The 16,238-nt window shown below is 46.5% G+C and overlaps 1 protein-coding gene across 4 annotated transcripts in view; it reads right to left on the bottom strand.

Annotated features, from left to right (window-relative positions):
- Positions 1-14,616, bottom strand: part of SEMA6A (semaphorin 6A) — a 116,559-nt gene extending 101,943 nt beyond the window's left edge. For 3 of the 4 annotated variants that reach the window (XM_087741527.1, XM_087741526.1, XM_087741524.1), the window contains exon 1: positions 13,997-14,616. The gene's annotated coding sequence lies outside the window, so the exon portion shown is untranslated. Of the gene's footprint in view, positions 1-12,170; positions 12,487-13,996 lie in introns of those variants that run through there. The other variant, XM_087741525.1, reaches the window with a different exon arrangement.
- Between the last annotated feature and the right edge of the window lie 1,622 nt (positions 14,617-16,238).

Consider the following 16,238-nt stretch of genomic DNA (forward strand, 5'->3'; position numbering starts at 1 on the left):
CATTTTAGCCAAGACACATTTTAAACACACACCACTCACTTTTTTCTTTAAAAAAGTGAGACCTGATCAGATGAGACTGAAGAGCTGAGTGCTTTCTTTGTGAACGTATCACCTTCCTTCTACCCACAATGCCAGCTGCTTGACACCAGCTTTCTACGCAAGGCTTTGCCTAAAACCACCTCCAGGCTTGCAGATTTTTTTTTGCAGGCTGATGTGTGCATTGAGCAGAGGGCAAAGGTGTGAACAGGGGTCAGAAGCATGCATCTATCCATACAGCAATCACAAGATGCAAATACAAACATGCCACCTTTTCAGAAAGGTCTTCCCCAGATGGGAGTCCACTGTACCCCAGCAAAACAAATTTGGGCCAGGCACAAATTTAAAGACACAAGGGAAGTCAAGAGGCCCAAAATCAGCACGTAAACGTAGACATCTTAATCAGCCAGCTGTGCCCTTCTGCTGATTTCTCAGCCTGCGTTGATCTAAAGAGATCAGCAGGAGTGGGAGCAGAATTACTCCAAAACATACAAAACTGTCTCTGTGGGTATCTTGCTTTGAAGTAAAAAAAAACAAACCCACAACTAACAAAAAAACCCCAAACGTGCTAACCCTGGCAAGTTCTTTTTGTTAAGATTTGACCACTTAGGCTTGAGTCCTTAATACAAAAGTAACTCTTGGATGGCTAAAAGAACCACTTCCAAAATCTGCATTTTACCTGTTCCAGATCCATAATATGACTATTGTTAAGAAAACAAGGCTGAAAGATGCTGTGCCTCCAGCAAGACACAAATTAAATGGTTTAAAATGAGCACAGAGTTCACATGGGACTGACCTGAGGCAAAATCCAAATCCAAATCCAAAGGCACACTATTTCGCAAGAAGTTAAAAAAATTGATTGGAAAATTGAAAATGAAAATGGCCTTAGATTTGTGGGTCAAACCCATTTCTAGCACATTTCTAAGTCACTTCTAAAATAAAGAATTACTTGAATTACTATTTCATTACTTTTCTCAACACTGGGACAGCATACAGCTGCTGCGGCCTATTTTTCTGCATCTTGCAAAAACTTTATATAATTTGAAATTCTGGAAGCTCTTTAAACATAAGATAGTATTTACATACTCTTTTGAGCTACAGAAAATATACTTCATATGAGCAAGGGGAAGTGCTAGAACTACTGCCAGAAACTATTTAATAGCTTGAAGCAATTTCTGCCCTCTTGTTTGAACAGGAGAAAAAAAAATATTGTTTAAAGGACATGGAATCTCTTTCTATCTTCCCTTCTCTCTAAAACATCCAACTAATTTGCCTTAATTTAATCTGTGCTTTTAGCCTCCCTTCCCTGTGATTATTAAAGAATTACGCAGTAAGAGAACAGGAGCTCAAGATACACCAAGCAAATGTTAACCTGGGACACTGTTTTGCTAATATGCACAGCCACAGTTTCTGCTCAGTGCAAATTGTATTATTCTGTGTTCAACTGGTTGCACTTGTATAGTTTGATTGTCTTATCTATCCTGTAGGGCTGAGCAAAACAGTGCAACCACTGAAACTAAACATGAATTTATTTTCTGTAAAAGCAGGGCTGAGACATGAAAGCTGTGAAAGAATCTTGTTAGCAATTCCTTGTGTAGGCAGCTTGTCTCACTTTAATCATATGCATTACGGCCTTTACCCATCGCTGAGAATTCACTCCTAGAGCTTTTCTGCACATCAGTTTGGCTAACCCACTTTCTAATGTCTCTGTCTCTGCATAAGAAAGCTGAAAACTATATTGCTTCTTATACTGCAAACAGCAAGACAACACACACACACACACAAAATCAGTGCCTTTGAAGTGCATGGCTTGTGTCCATCATTTCCTGTTTTTGTTCCATGTTTTCCACTACCGTAGCTATCATCTGGACGCCTGAAGCATCTGCACTGAGATTCTGAAACACAAGAGGGCAGGCTACATGCAAAGGAAAAAGCATAGTGCATTTCCCTATTAGGTTTCACAATGTAAACAGCCCAGTTGAACAGGCTGTCGGAAAACTTTGAGAGGTGCATTTCTCACTTTCAGCATAAAAATACGTGACCAAGCTCTCTGTCTGTTTCTCTAGACAGTATTAGACTATTAGTTACAGCTGTACCCCTGCATTTAGAAACTGTGTCAAAAGGTGAAAGGTCTTTTTCTCTTGAAATCTGTAGCAATTTCTAAGGCTGCTATGTAATGGTAAGAAAAGTTACTTGCCCTCTTCCAGGCTTTGACATGCAATGTAGTGAAAATGGAATGGATTCTCTCTCAGTAAACTCCATCCGTTGAAATCTTTAAGGCCCTCGCCCCCCTAAATGTATTTCAGTAAATGTGTTCTGTTCATTCTTACACAACCCTGTTTTTTAAGTGCGGGTAGTTGTTAGAGCAGGCTGTCATACGATGGTTGTCTAGAAGTGGGCAGCGCAGCTGTGCAGTAGCACTCCAGCCCCCTTACTAACACGTTCTCTGCTGGTTTACTGTTGAAAAATTTCCAGTACTAGACTCTTTCATGCTGAAATATCAATTCAATGTACAGATGCCATTACAGTACAATATCTTCTTGGTGGTTTTGATATTAATTTGCTCATCAGTTAAGTTCCTCCAAAAATTTTATATTTCAGTAATTAACAACTCCTACTGAAGTCAGCAAGATTTATGTCACTGATATGAACAAGACCGATGTTAGCTTTTCTAGACAAATCCCACGCCTAGTGAAATAAATATGGACATGCAATCTGAAGCAAAACTGTGCCCTCATTTTTCTGTTTGATGTTAGCAGATCAAAAGTTAGATCCTGCTAACCCATATTTTTGTGCCTTGCCCCAGCTCCTCTACACTTATCTATGTGAGCAATGTAATTGGTTCTGATGACATATTCATGTAAGCTAAGGTGACTTGTTCGAATAGAGGTTTACAGCTGGGAATCCAGATATTTGGATCTTGAGAGCCTGGCACAAAGGAGGAGGTCAGGATTAGTCCTTCTAAAAAAAACAGTGGTGTAAGCATCAGTGTAGGTGCTCCAGGTTTTGAAAAGTTCTTTAAGTTCTTCGTGACAACAATGAATTCTTTCATCTGTTTCAAACTAAACCGGATTACTGACCATTTATGGGGGAAAAAAAAAAGTCTAAAGAACTGCTTTGCTATTCAAGGTAAATCAATGCAAGCATTCTTACAGACCCCTTCTCTGACATTAGCAGTCATTATACAGTCTACATTTTCCACCCTTCTGCAGCACATCACCAGCATTTAGTTGCACCAACATGTTACCAGAAAGGGCCTGGCTGACTTGCCTTTCTCACATAAACAACACTTGAGTTGGGCGCTACTTGGGTTTTTTTAGCAAATTATGTTACTTCCAGGATTTCAACTACACAAGAGCGCTTATGACATAAACACAGATGAACGCAAAACCAGTTGGTCAAAAATGTAAAGGGTGCACCGAAAAGGAATTAGAATTTGTCTGTCAGAGAACTTATTCCATCCCAAACTTTGCGTTTTATTTTTGAAGATTTTCTCTGATAGATACTTTAACACATGTATGTAGCACTCTAAGAAAAAAGTTCTGATGAATCAAAACTGCATTATTCTTGCAGTCAGCTAGTCAGTCACCAGCCTTCATCTCACACCTCCAGGCTATTAGCTCCAGGTTGGCTAAACTTGCCTTTCGGACTACACATGCTGTTGAACAAGAACAGGATCTTTTTTTTTTTTTTTTTTTAATCTTGGGAAAGGAAGTGTTCTGGCAGTATCTCTAGGTCTTATGCTTAGAACAGGATAAAGCAAAAAAGACGACACCACCCTACAAAATGCGCGTCTCGTGACGGAATTAATCAGTGTATCTGAACATGCTGAACTTCCCTACCACAGAATTAAAAGGAAACACCTTGCAGATAATAATGAAAAAGTGTAGTAGATCATGCAAAAATCTTTCCTCTTCCCACGGCAGCTCTTTAAGGATTTGGTTCTTACTATCTTTTTAAACAAAAACAAATTCCTATTCAAATTCAAGAATAATTTCACCGGGTGAGAAAAAAAAGCATCCCAAATAATCATTAGAAAAAAGTTTGTCTTCTTACTTCTCCACAAAATCTGAAGAGACTCTTCTCTTTAATTCCTTTCCATGAACAAAAAAAATTCTGCATATTGCATTTCTATGAAAGAAACTCTTACTGCATTGACACAGTTCTTAAGACATATGTTATATAATCACCTTCCTATAACAGACTACAGCAAAGTTAAAAAAATCAGTCTAAATGTGGTCATTTCTGATTAATATGGTTAGGAAGTTGTAATTGCAGTAAGCTGTAATTGCAAAACCTGTGCATTTGTAATTAATAAGTACCAATTATTCAGAAGCAGAATGGGTTGAACACTATTAGAAGTTTATACACATAGTACCAAATTCTGTTCATACATAAAACTAAATTCAAAAGTTGATTTTAATGCATTATGCCCTTCTTTAATTAGAGAGCTATGACAAAAAGCCCGTACTATAAAGACTATGACCTGAGGTTCAAGATCGCAGTTAAATAACCTGTGATCCTTTCTATACAATAAAAAAGGCATTTTGAATCAAATACTAGGCTTCATTTATCCAAGCTCATGGAGTGAGTACTATTCAAGAAGGATAGTCCCATGGGATTCAACCTCTACTTTGCCATCAGGTGACAGACACTGGGCTGTACCCTGCATGTAAGGCACATGGCGGAAAAGCAGCTCCAGACGGCACAAAGGCATCCCATCCCATCTTCTTCCTTGCTCTGGTGTTTTGGGACAGGATGCAGTAGTATCCTCCTGGCCCGTGCCAATTGCAACCGCAGCATTTCCCATGCAGACCCAGGCGCACGGGCCAGGGATCCGGCCACCCTCCCATCGCTCCTCCCCATCCACCTGCTCCAAAGGACCAGTGGGCAGGGGTGTACTCTGCCCACACGCGGGGACCGGCTGCAGGCACCGGGGAGCTCTGCAGCTGAACGGGAGACAACTTTACTCTCTCTCAGGTCCCTTTGCACGCATGCAGCCCAAGCCAAGTCTTAGTCTTCCAGGAATATGCAAGCAGTAAGACGCTATTCAACATGTGCAAGACTTGCAAAGCAAAATCCATAAAATTGCTATATGGACACAAATATAAAAATTACTTTCCCAGAAATGTTTATTTTCTATCCTTGATGAGATTAGTACATTTGATGCTAAAATTCAGCTGCTTGGGGATGCAGAAGAACTCTTATGACCAACCATAAATAAACTGAAAGAACTATACTGAACTGTAAATGGAGTAAGGGCTTGTTGCCGAGGTGTTCAGTAGAAACTTTTCTTCACTCTCCAACAGAAACAAGACTGGGCCCTATACTGACTATACAATCACTTATCACTCATTTCTCTGTATCTTAGAGGTAAAAAATAAATAATAAGCAACAAAAATAATTAATTAATGTTAATGAAAGCACAAATATACCTTACAGAACTACTTAAATTAATTTCTATACAGAGTAATTCTATACCTAACCTGAAACTAAATGGAGTACAATAAATTCTGAGAAGAAAAACACAACTGAATTTGTACTTCTACAGCTTTTGACCTAAGAAATTTTTTCACTGTAACAATTTTCTTACACAATCACCAGCTCCCTTCCAAAGGGAACTACAAAATGACCAGAGCAATTTTTTTTTTTCTATCAGACTGTCAATCTGCTAGATACATGCACATTGTGAGTTTAACAGGAAAAAGGCTGGGATTAATTTCATGTAAAATACGCATATACAACAGAGTACACAAAAGCCAGACTATAAAACAGAAACTTCCCTACTATGCAAGAATATAAAATTACAAATACAGCTTTTCTGTGCATCTACCAGCAAACAAAGCTTTGTCATCTTTAAAATTAATGTGAAATTTTTTTGCTTTAATTTGTTGATAGGACTCCTGAGGGTGGATTACAAATAACAGGCACGTGTTCTCATTCTGTTTGTTGATCTCACTTGAAAAATTGACAAGATTGGGTAGTAAAGTCCCAAGCTGAAGCTTTAAAACTCATCTTTGAATGCAAGCTAACCATCTGAAAGTAAAAAAGTGGCTAATTTTCCAGATTAGTTCCAATTATACTGAATTCTTTAATCTAAACTGCACAGCTTTTAACATGATTCCTTGCTTGATGTGAATATTCAAGGCTTTTTTTTTTGTGAACAGAAGATATGTATCAAGCTTAACTGTGCAAGAACCAAATTGCTTTATTAGAACTGGAGGGAAATCACTTAATTCTGGAGACACTGTAATGTAAAGTGCAAAAGAAATGGGATTTAAATATCTGCTAAAACATGTGGCTTACTCCTGCTCACACAGAAGTGATGAACATTTTTCCTCAATGGGAAAAGAAAAAGGAGACCATGACGTGCTTAGTGAGAGATGTCTGTGCATTATTTTATATTATGCATAACTGACAAAACAATTAATGTTCAGCACTATAGTGACAAGTCAGTCTTCCAGCTACTTTCCTGTTAGACCTATTTACTACTTTACCATTTTTCTCATTTGTCAAAAAAGCTATTTCTGACTACTCAGCTCCGCATTTCTGAAAGTATGCACGTTTTAATGCTGAATTTGTGAACTGATATTGAAACATTATTAAAAAAAAATACTGCCAGTGCCAACAGAGTGCTGAAAGAGCACTGGTTCTGTCTGAAAAAAAGTTTACTTCCCCTTTTCTACTTTGTAATTCAAGCTGCTCTGCAGCTAACAAAAAGGTACTTATTGTCATTCTATTAAATTTAAGATAACAATAAACATTAACTCAGGCTCAAACATGATGTCATGCTTTATGTAGATAGGTTAAAAGAGAATGTAAAACAAATTACCTGGATTGCTTAGGAAACGCTAAATGCCCTAATTTACCCAACCATTTATCAACAGAACTAATGAAAAGCCTTTCTTGCTATTGCAATGGGTAAAGGTAGCCATTAGTCTCTGAAGTGTACAATTTTACCAGCAAGACAAAACAAAAAGCAAATCTAGGGAGTAAATATCAGCTGGATGTTCACATAACAAGGTCCAGAGAGAGATATCCAGAAGTTTCCTCTTTTAATCCAACTCTGAATAACGTTGGATGCTGTTCTCTGTTCCTTCAGAGCTCTACTACTGCCAAAATAACTGCAAGGCTTGCAAGTCCAAGTATATCTCAAGCCTTTCCCAAGGCACCCCAACACTATCTGAGGCACTGAAACTATGGCAACCGAATAAGAAAGCAGCTTCCATGATTAATAGATGAAGATCCCAGCGACAGTGCCTAGCTAGGCCATAATTCAGGAATGCAGGAGGAATTAGCATAGAATCCATCTCAACCTACCAATAAAAAGTAGATTTCGAAAGGCATCAACAAAACAGCATTTTTTTTCTGCTAAAAAAATATCCTATAGAACTATAAACTGTTCAAATTCTCATTAACATTTCAATGAACGGCTGCCTCGAGTGCAAGTAATGGATAAATGTTCATGAACAATGGTGAAGGAACCAACATAGCAAATTTCCCATCTGACTATCAAAGCCCGACGTAGGAACACTCAATATATAGAACATCTAAGTGAAGCTGAGCAGGCAGAGATAAGAAAGTAGAAATAATGTTTGCTGCAGTCAGGAATATATTTGGACACAGTTTTTCCCATTGTGTTGGGGATTCATATAAAAGGGTACTTTTTCCATTCGCTGAACTGGAACACCCAACCATATCTATTATATACTCTACACATTTTCATTACTAGAAGGCCCTGTGAGTCTGTCAGGGTCATTGCAAAATTGATGAGGGTTAGGAATACCTTTTTTTTAAGTGCATAATCAACCTCCTGCTATTATGTCCAGTAAAACTACTAGTATTATAGTCCTCATCCACGAGATGGTCTCAGACTAGGGTGAAAGGGCATAATAAAAATATCCTTTATTTCTTTCTACTTTCATAAACACTAAGTTTTCACTAAAGACAACTGGCATAGACAACAAAGCATAGGAATGCTTTTTTTTGTCTGTATCACACAAAGGGTATAACCCTGCAGTCAAGGCACGGCTTTACCTGCGGAGGGTGAGGGAGAAGGAGCCAAAGGCTTCCCATACCAAGGACAGCACACATGCTGCCATGTCACACGATGTGCTGCACTGCTGGGCATCTGCCCCATCTTTAACTTCAGCATTGCATGAATGTTGTAAAACTATATTCCTGTATAAAGTTCCTTGGTAGCAGTTTTGTTGGTAGCTAAAAAAAAAAATATGAAAAAAATGGCATGGGGTAGTCCATGATATGTGAATTTCAAGTATCTAGTATAAATACTCTATACAGAAATGCTTATTATTAACAATACTTTTAAAGGAAAGGTCATCACTGAATGTAGTGAATTACCATATGTCTTCACTCTAGAGATACAGCAACTGGCAGTTCTGTTAATAGCTGGTTTATCTACTTCATTTTACATCTCTATTTCAGCCACTAAAGAAACACTCTGGGGCTTGGGGAAAAATTCCTTTCATACAAAAATGACTCTGTATTCACATAGAGCATAGTACACCCCTCCTTTTGGCTGATAAATAGCTACACTTCTATACTGGGAAAGACTTCAAGAGGTTTTGCAGTGAATTACGGGATAATTCATGTTGGGTTTTTCTCGTTTTCTTCTTCCTTTTTTGAAAGCTGTTTTTTTTTTTTAAAAGTGATATCTACTTCCTTTTTTTATTAAACTATAGCTGGAGCTAAACTTTAGATTTCAGAAGGCATAAGTCTGGCAGCCTCATTTACGTTCATCTGGTGCATGAAAGCTGAGAATATGATTATTTTATGGGGGGAGGCATAGATCTCTCATCGCCTTCCCTGTTTCCAGTGGCTGCACTATTAAATGTTAGCAGCCTTTATAAGTCTGAAGCGACAACTGCAAATGCCTCTATGCCTGTCTTTCACTGAACCCCTCCTAAGACTTCCAGAATACCCTGATGTTGTAGGTGCATACCTCTTTTCTTCTATTTTTTTTCTCCCTCAGTTCCCATACTACATTTAATTTTGAATCCTTTTGCATCTTCCAGCTGCTAAAATAGGATAGGCAGGCAAGCAGCTTGGGAACTCCAGAAGACATGCGGGGCATACAGTATGTATAATTATAACACAGTAGGTGGCACTCTTCCCTTTAGATCCTAAAGCAGTGCCTTGGAGCTGTGCTGCCATACTTGACACATTGCAAAAGACCCAAAACCCAAAGCATCGTTCACCATGGACAATTAAAGATCCCTTAACACTATATAAACGTGGACATTCAGTATTTCCATGGCCATAGGTAATAGTTTAGTTGTCTCACAAGACAGCATATAAAGAAAATAAAGACATGTAAACTCTGGTCTGACAGGTTTGCACTTGAACTGGGGAAGTCCACTTCTGCCTTCGCAGACCCTACACATATCTAAGCAGTTCCTCACTCAAGAGGCTGGTGTGACAGGCCAAAAATAAAAATATTCCTACAGAGAGGTGTCAGGCTCAGGCCCAGGCTTTCCCGCAGCTGCTTGTATGTGCCTTTGAACACTGTTCATGGCTGCTGTATGCTGTTGATCAGCAGCCGGACTCCATGCCAGTACTGTCTGTATCTTACTGCCAAAATGATCTCTGTGTATTAGAGCAATCCCGATACACAGAATTAACGAGCATAAAATGCTCAAAGTCACCAGTAAAAAGCATTGCTTATTCCTCTTACTTTTTTGTTGCCCCGTCAAGACAAAGCTTGTCACAATTTGTCAGACGCAACTTGCTCTGTAACACGCAGACTTAACACTGAAGGTCGATCCAGAGCAAATGTACAGGCACCATAGCTTCCTCACCAAGTAGTGATTCCCAACAGAGAACAGTATTTTCAGATTGGGGCCTAAGCATGAAAAAAAGTCCCTTTTTAAGTAATATTTCAGCAACTGCCTTTACTCTCAGAAAATTACTCAGGCAAGCAAGGCTTCGCTGGGTGAGCAAAGCTTACTTGGGTGAATGAGTCCGGGAAGGATAAGGAAGGGCTAAACATTTACCTCCTCAATAAATGAAGAGTAGGAAGTAAAACACTGCAGCATCTGTATCAAATTAGGATAGTGAAAACTTCTATTTTAGTATGGTTCAACTTTTGCCTAGCGTATGCTGCGTCTAATAGAGTTGAATGTTATTTTCCAGAATTTACCCGGTTGTTTGTTTTCAGCACTCTGCTATAGTGTATGGGAATCAGGTACTATACACAAAACATTTGTTTGGGTAGTATAACAATGTGTTCTTGCAAACAAGTTGGATGCGAGGCATGTATTAGCTCAGGTCAATTTAATCCTAAAACATTTTATGTCTCCCCTGCTGTAAACCATGTGAACTCCTTTTATGTGTATTTATGTATGGCTCTTCAAAACAAGATGACAAATTTCCCCTTCCCTTCACAAAACATGCACAAGCAAGTTCACAATCACCTACTTCCTTTTTAATGCAAACAGTTCTAGTCTGGATTTATCACAGGTCATTAATTTGATTTCTCGCCTTTTCTTTTTCTTTTTCTTTTCAAAAATTCAATGAAGGCAACTTCTCATCCTTAGCCGGACCTCAGTCTTAAACTCCAATAACTGTGTTCCTCTATTTAGAAACATTAAGAGTGTACTATGGCTAATATTCACTTTCATCTTCAAGTAGCTAGTCGTGTTTCTCATAGATGTTAGTGCCCAATTATTTTTTGGTTCAAGTAGTATGAGTTCAGTTGATAAGGTTGGTATTGCCATTAAGTAAGAATATACAGTTTTAATGTAGACTAATTGAGAATACATAGAACATCTGTGACCATATGATTCATCTTCCGTGAAAGTATTCACCCATGCTTCAAGCATTTGATTCCTACTACATGAAAAGCAAATGTTGCAAATATACTTCACAGTATTACCTAGTATTTTAAAACTCATTTAGCATTCAGACAGAGACCTCATCTGTGCATTCTGCTCCTGAACTAAACTTCCATGAAAGCCAGAGATTTTCTCCAGTGAAGGGTGGTGGGGAATGGAGATCAATGTTTTTATGCATAGGAAATTGTTTGCCTTTAAAGAAGGTTAGTATATATTCCCTTTGTCTTATAAGAAGCTACCATATTAAAAATGGGTCCCCTTTAAATAAAATTACACCCTAGACAGTGAAACGCCTTGGCAACTGTAGTTTTTTTAAGAGTAACAAACCTTCCTGATCTTACTGAAGCTAGTATTTGCTTCCAACAACGTACGAGGCAATTCCATGAAGAAAGGGGTTTGCTGGAGCAGACCCAAATTTCCTCACAATACACTAGATCAGTCTCATTAAAACAAAACAAAACAAAACAAAACAAAACAAAACAAAACAAAACAAACCCCCAAAAAACAGAAGTTAACCAGAGCAAGATCATTTTGCTTTTCTGGTCTGAAAATAAATGGCAAAGGAAGCCCTGAACATGATAACAGCTGCATAAATCTTACTCTGAGAGAAATGCCACAGACGCCTCAAAATCTCCATGAGTTCTGCAATTAAAAGAGCCTGACTCTGCTGGACTTTCTCACGTTGATGCCAAAGGATCTACCCGCCAAGCAAAGATTACTTGCGTGAGAATGGCTCACTGGATGACACTTAGATTAAATGAATGCAAACCAAAAGCAGTCACTGAACTGATCTTTGCAAAGACAGTAGGAAAATCACGCCTCTAACTACTATCTTTAAGGTTAGCTTAATAATTAAATATCGCTGCTGGATGATACTAAACAAAAGTTAGCAGAATCTATGTCTAATAATAAGCCACCGCATGCAGCCCTGTGACAGAAAATGGTTGTGGAGATTTACAACACCTGCAAGCCGTGCGTGCTCCTTTGGAAGATCACGCGTTCACCTTGCAGAGTCAGAATGAGCGTCTTTTACAATTTATCACAGAGCTGACTACAGCCTTTATTTTTGCCGTTCTATTAGTGAAATAATTTTCTGTCTCCAGCAGCTACAGATCCGCGCTGCACAGACGCTGGCACAAACGCGCATGTTTACAAACTTCAAAAGCAGCAATTAGCTCGGGAGAGGAACGGCAGAACAAATTTCCCTCTAACCAGCGGTCAAGGTTAGAAAAAGAGCCATTCGCCGAAGGAAAACCCACCGGTTACCGCCTTGCGACTCACCCTGGGAAGAGCCAGGCAGGACGGAGGCGGTGGCGGCGGGCAGAAGGGCATCTCCGCTGCGACTGACGGGGCTCCAGCCTCAGCCCCGCTTCCCCCGCCAGCCCCCCACCCGCACGCCGGCCGGAGCCACCCCCGGGAAACGCCCCCCTCGGGCGGGCAGGCAGGCAGGCAGGCAGACAGGCAGCAAGGGGCGGCGGGACGGCCAAGCCCTCGCAAGAAGCAGGTACTTTCTCCACGCGTGATGACGGAGACCTAAACTTTTCGCCGCCCTGCCCGGCGGCGGAGCGCGGGGCGGCGCTGACCCTCCGCCGGCCGCAGGGGCTGCTCGAGCCGCCACCGCCGCCGCCCCCCGCGCCTCGGCTCCCGGTCCCCGGCGCTCCGCACCGCGGCTCCGAGCGCACCTTGCCCTCAGCTGGGAGCCCTCCCTACCCGTGCATATACGGGGACGGGGTGTGTATGTGTGTCGGGGGAAATCCCTCCCCTCCTCAGCATCCCTTCTCCCCAGCAGCATCCCGTCCCCACCTCAGCATCAGCGGCAGGAAAGCTCCCCGCTCCCGGCCCCTGCCCTGCCTCGCCGCGCCCGGCCCGCAGCCCCTCTGGCAGGGCTGCTCCAACAGCAAGTCCGTTGTGCCGGCCGGCCTTGTTATCCCCCCATAGAAAAACTTTCTCTTTTCCGCCGTTTCGCCCGGCTCCCCCGGGGCCGGAGGGAGGAGAAGGGCTGAAGGAGCGGCAGGGCGAGGGCGCGGGCGGAGGGAGAGGAGCCGGGCTGCCCCGCGATGCTCCCCGCCCGCCGGGCCGCCCCGAGGGGTCCAGTCTCCTCCAGGCTCGGCGCCGGGGCCAGCCCGCCTGCCTGCGCTCCCCCGGCGGGGAAAGGCGGCCGGCAGAGCCACCGGCCGGCGGGGCAGAGGCTGGCGGCGCCCGGCAGAAAGGGGCGGGGAGCAGCCCTGCCCGAGAGCCACCCTTCTCCCCGGGGCTGCGGGAGGGCAGCCGGCACCCCGCTCCGCCGGGGACGAGGCGGAGGGGAAGGCGGCCGCTGTCCGCCGGCAGCGGGCGGGGAGGGGAGCCCGCGGCCCCAGCCCACGATCGCGAACAAAGCCCGCGACAGCGCCGGGGGCTGCGCCGTGGAAGAAGTTTCCTCGGTTCCCGGCTCCTTCCCCCAAAACGCAATCCCAGCCTTGAAAAAAAAAAATAAAAATAACAAAAATTAATAAATCAACCGCAACCTAACTACCCCTCACGGAAGAGCGGAGACCGCGGGGTTACGCCTCTGCACGGAGCGCCCACATTGTCCCTGTAACAAAGACCCCCCCCGGCCCAGCCCTGCACGATGCCCGGCGGCCCCGGGGTGCGCGGGCGGCGGCCCCGGCCCCAGCCCCGCCGGCGGCGTCCCGAGGCCGCCCGGCTCCCCCCGGCGCCCCGGCGGGTGCGACCCCCCGCCGCCGGCCCGCTGCCAGCGGGGCTCGGGGCCGGGGAGGCGGAGAGGAGCCCGAGGACCGCGCATGCAAGCCGTGCCAGGGGGCGAGGGAGGAGGGCTAACACCTTAAGCACTTGGGGGGGGGGGGTTAGAAAAAGAACAAAAAAAGAAAAAAAGAAAGGCGAAGCCACGAGATGCCTGGAAAGTGGCAACAGCAGCGCGGCGTGTGCACTTGCAGGCGGCTCTTCTCCTCCTCCCTGGGCGCTGCGAACGCTGTCGAGACAGAAAGCAGCAGCCAGCCTTAAACCACGCACCATCCTCGCTCCTCCCGAGCCTGCCGAGCGACCCGGGAGCCTTCCCTTCCGAGGGCCCCAAAACATCAGAGAGGGATACGGACGGGGGAGTACTGTACCTTTTCGGTGCATGTATCTAGGCAGCTACAGGACAGAACTAGCTGATGTAGTGTCCCATTTAGTAATCCATTTAAGGGGATCTCTCTGGGAAACTGAAGCCACTCTCTCCTTTGCAATCCTTTGTCATTACTACATGTGTGCTTCCCGGGGGATGGAATATTTAATATTTCTACTTTCTGAATTGCAAATGCAATTTGTTCATTTCCAATGATGGGCGAAAAGAGGGGAGGGAACAGGGAGAAGAAGGAAAATAAAAAAAAAAAAGGCGTTAGCAACTCCTCTCCAGACCCAAATTCCACTACGGTTCCACTCCAGTAAGTCCCCTTCAGTCGCGCCTCGGGAGGTAAGTCATTTCGGGGTCTCCTCCTGCTCCCTCTCTACCAAAAGTGCTCCCGGTGTGACGGCTGCTTCAGGAAAACTCCTAGGCTGGAGGCACTCGCCGTGCCACGGCAGGAAAGCGCAGTCGCTCCTCGCCCCGGGCTGCCGGGCATTGGACTGTGCGCGGCGAGGACCGGGGAGCCGCTGTCTCCCGCTGCCTGCCGCTGTCTGCCTGCCGCTGCCTGCCGCTGCCGCTGCCCTGCCTCCCCTCGGCGCCCGCCGCCCGCCGCCCTGCCCCTGGGACGCGGCTCCGCCGGCGGAGGCGGAGACAAAGCCCGGAGTGGACCTCGGCGGGCGGGCGGACGGGCGCGCCCCGCTCCCCGCCCCTCTTTTCGCCCCGCCCCGTCCGCCGCGACGGGCGGGGCACGTGCGCTGCAGCCCCGCCCCGCGGTGGGCGGTGCCTCCGAGGGGGCGGTGCAGGGGCGGGGCCTCGGCGGCGCCGGGCGCGGCGCGGTGGGGCGGGGCGGGGGGTGGCCAGGCCGCGGGCGGGGGCGGCGGGAGCGGGGCCGCCTCCCCTCCCGGTGCTCTCTACCGGCGGCGCTGCTGCCGGCGCCGCCTCCCCGCCGGCGCCGGGGCGGTGCCGCGCGTTACTGGGCTCGTGTCGAGCAGGTGCAAGCGGAGGGGCACCCGCCGCCCCCGTTCCCCGCCCGTCCCCCCGGAGCTGCCGCCGCTTCCAGCCACCACGCCCGTTCCGCGCCCGCGGCGGGGGGGGGGGAGGGAGCGCGAAGCCGGGGATGCGGAGATGCCCGCGAGCGGCCAGAGTAGCCCGGACCGCCCGCGGCGGCGGCGGGGCCAGGGTGCCCGGCGGCCGCCCGCAGCCGCCCGGGGGATGCGCGTCTCTTCCGCGGGCTGCGGGCGCGGCAGCAGGGGCCGCTGCGGAGCCCGGGGCGGCGGCGGCGCTCCGCCTGGCAGAGGGCGCGGGGCCGGGCCGGGCCGGGCCGGGCCGTATCCCCCGGGGCGCATCCCCGGGGGGCGCGCGGCCGCAGCTGGCGGCTGGCGCAGGTCTGGGCTGGCCGCTTGTCTTCTTTTCCCCCTTCCCTCCGCCCAAATCGCGCTTCGGTGGTCGCTGGCTGCGCTAATCCCTGTCTCGCAGCCGATCCGGCCAGGGGCAGGAGCAAGCGGCGCTAATACATTAATCCCCCTCTCCCCGGCCCCGCGCCGAGGCCCCCAGCCGCTGCCGGCGGTAGCCCCCCGGCCCGACCCCGGTGCGCCGGGGCGATTCGGGCGTTGAGTCGGGGACCGCTCCCCGCCCGCCGCGGAGGGGGGCCGAGCCGGCCGCCCCGGCTCCCGCCCCTTCCCCCCCGCCTCGCCGCCGCCACCGCGGCCCCGGGACGGCGGCCCCGGGACGGCGGCCCCGAGAGCGGGAGGCGCTGCGAGGCCGCCGGGCCGCCCCTGGGTCCGCCCCTTCGCGCCCGTGGGGCGCCCCCCGCGCCCCGCTGACCTCTCGGAGCATCGGGGGTCGGACGGACAAGCTGCGGGAGCGGACTACGGTATAAACCCGACAAAATAGCCCAAAGTCGGTGAGCTGGAAATCCGCGTGCACGTTTCTTTGGCGGCGGCATGCAATCCCTCAAGAGTTTTAGCAGTAATTTCCACCCTCTAGATCTCGCTGGAGTAACGCTGCCTCTAGTTATTTCAGTGCGTCGGTATCTGGTTTCCAGAGGATTCATTTACATGTGCAACTGCTTTAACATGATTTATACTTTTTTTCAAACCAGATAAGTGAAAGGACAGGCTGCAACTAGGGGATTTGCTGTCAGGCCACGAAGTGTGGCATTAAAATTAAAATAATTACTTGTTTATGATAGCTGTTTTGCTGCCTTTTATTTTCAGATAATGAAAGGACTCTGAGAAATTGGTTTT

This window comes from Nipponia nippon, unplaced genomic scaffold (genome assembly GCF_047370975.1).
Source record: "Nipponia nippon isolate SJK-2023a ecotype South Korea unplaced genomic scaffold, ASM4737097v1 scaffold_8, whole genome shotgun sequence".
In the NCBI taxonomy this organism is placed as follows: Eukaryota; Metazoa; Chordata; class Aves; order Pelecaniformes; family Threskiornithidae; genus Nipponia; species Nipponia nippon.